This window comes from Alligator mississippiensis, chromosome 11 (assembly GCF_030867095.1).
Source record: "Alligator mississippiensis isolate rAllMis1 chromosome 11, rAllMis1, whole genome shotgun sequence".
NCBI lineage: Eukaryota > Metazoa > Chordata > Crocodylia > Alligatoridae > Alligator > Alligator mississippiensis.
The window spans coordinates 52,601,300-52,603,882 of NC_081834.1; the positions used below are offsets into that span (position 1 = coordinate 52,601,300).

The window sequence follows — 2,583 nt, forward strand, 5'->3', positions numbered from 1 at the left end:
TGCCCAGCAGAGATGAAGCCAGGCCTTGCCGCCACTCTCAGCTAGGGTGGGAGTCAGTTGCCTGGTGTGAGCCGAGCGAAGTAGTGGGAGCCTGTGATGTTCGGGCACCAAAGGCAGCTCACCTCCTCCTGGGGCCTTGCCCCTTGTGTGCAGGGTTAGCTCCCGGTTCACGGCCTCAAGCGTCTTCAGGCCTGTGGAAGACAAGGGCTGATGGAAATGAGATGGTGAAAGAACAATGCTACAAATAACCGTGCCAAAGACCGGAGGGACCCAGTGAAAATGAGTACCGTGGCTGGAACCGGAGGAAGAATAGCGACCGGCCCCACCTGGCCCAAGGCTGGAGCCCGCCCGGCAACTCAGACCAGTTGGACCGTCTCCCCAGACCTGCAGGGATCCCCACTCCCATGCAACACACCCGTTTGTGCCACCTCCCTGCTCAGGGTCTGCTCCTGGGCTGGGCTCTGCTCCTCTCTCCCAGCTCTGTGGTCCCAAACCCTCCTCTGATGTCCAGGGAAGGCCAGACACTCCCTGGGTTGCACCAGTCCGGGATGGGCAGGAGCAGGTGCAAATCCACAGGTTCTGACATGATCCCATATCCCCAATTGGAGAAATCTGAAAAGCCAGGAGTGGAGCAGGACTAGGGCCCTGTGAAACAGAAACACAGTATCAGGGTTTCATCCTTGTTTAGCTGATTGGCAACTGCAGATTTGGCCTGCGTTGGTGGTATAGTGTTGAGCATAGCTGCCTTCCAAGCAGTTGACCCGGGTTCGATTCCCGGCCAACGCAGATTCTCCTCTTTTCCCCCCACTTTTGCTTCCTTCCTCAGCCCTCAATATCCAGACTGCGAGGGAAGGCAGGGAAGAGAAACATGATGCCAAGAAAAACAGCGAGGATCTCTCCAGTCCAGAGGGGCGGAGGCTTTTCCCCGTGGTTCAGGAATTTGCTCAGGTGTCCTAAGAGTTGGATTAGGCCAGTGTTTCTTAACCTGTGGTACGTGTACCCTTGGGGTACGCGAGACACACGCAGGGTGTTGGCGGGTGCTGCATTTCGGGCTTTACCTTCATAGACCAGAAGTTCCTGCTGCCACCCCTCCCACTGAGTCCGGTGCACCAGGCATTCACACCCCGGCATCAGTGTGCCAGGGGATAGGGAGGGAGGCCCCACGCAGGCTGCTTTGGCCCAGGCCACGGTGGAAAAAGTGGGACTTGGCTTGTGGCCGTGAAAACGAAGTGTCACGGCGGGGCTTCCAGTTTCCCTTTTGCCGCCTCGCTTGGCAGGGGACAAATAAGGTAGCAGGTGGAGAACCACTGGATTCACTGACAGGTGGGGAGCGACTCCCACCGGATCCCTCTCTGCACAAGCAGGCCGAGCCGGGGCAGCAGAGAGGGGTGATCTTGGCTCCGATTCACCGCAGGCTCCAGCAGATGAAACCTTTCACACTCGCTCGCCCTGCTCACCACACTGGCAGACAGTGCAGCCCCGAGTGGAGATGAGCCCCTCCCACTTGGGGTTTTTCAGCTGAAGGGAGGCAGAGGCAAGGCAGAGGAGATGGAAGGAGGCTCAGGGGGAAGAGAGAGACACGGGACATTCACACAGGAGTGACCTTCCATGTGACCGATGCCCGGCAGCCTTTGCCAAGCCCCTGGGGAGGGCTCAGCCCCGTCCTCATCCCCACATGTCCTGGCACCGTTACAGAGGGGCTGGAGTGTGAGAGGGTGAGCACCAGCTGTCCAGCCTGAGAACACCTCTGGACAAGGCCAAATCCCCACCTGCCTTCTCCCAGCTGCACCTGCCCCTACAGTGGCCACAACACACGTCCTTGTCCCGCTCCTGGCAACAGCTGGCTCTTGGGAGCCTGACTCCCTTCTCCATGGCCCAGGGCTGAGCGACAGCTCCAGCACCAGCCTTGTCCTTGTCAGGGTCATGGTGAGTGTCCCTGTTGTCCCACGGGCACCCCAGGTTGGATGCCCCAATGATGTGGTGCTGCTTTTCCCTCTCACCAAACCCCACAGCCCCTCCCCGTGCTCCCTCCACCAGCGCTTCCCTGCCGGGTCCACGGGGCAGCAAATAAAACCCCGGGACCCCACACACACGGGCTTTCCTTGCAGCCTTCAGCCCGGCCACTCCTGCCTCCCACTCCATGCCCCGTGCACCACTCCCCCCGGCAGCCTCCCCCTCCATCCATCCTGCTGGGACCCAGCATGGCGAGTGCTGCGAGGGCTGGTGCAGGGCTGGCACTGCTGGAGCAGGGAAGCGCAGGCACTTGTGTCCCCACAGGATCAGCAGCCACGGGCCCCAGGGGACACTTGTGACCAGCGCAGGGCTGGGCTGGGCTGGGCTGGAGGAGCCTGGACAGCACGGGGTTAGGTCCGTGCGCTCTGGCGGCGGCGGAGCAGGGAAGCAGCCCGCTGCCTGGGACAGGGGCCGGCGGCGCTCATGGCCTGCTCCTCTGCTGCCCGTGTCCTGCGGCAGCTGCTGGGCGGAGCCGGCAGTGAGAGAGGGGCGGGTCTGAATGACTGCTCGTCCCAGGAGCTGTCGTACGGTGGCCGGTTAGCTCAGTTGGTTAGAGCGTGGTGCTAATAA

General features: G+C 61.4%; 1 non-coding gene across 1 annotated transcript; it reads left to right on the forward strand.

Annotated features, from left to right (window-relative positions):
- The first annotated feature begins 714 nt into the window (after nt 1–714).
- Nucleotides 715–786, forward strand: TRNAG-UCC (transfer RNA glycine (anticodon UCC)). The gene has a single exon. It is a non-coding gene; the product is annotated as a tRNA-Gly (tRNA).
- The last annotated feature ends 1,797 nt before the right edge of the window (nt 787–2,583 follow it).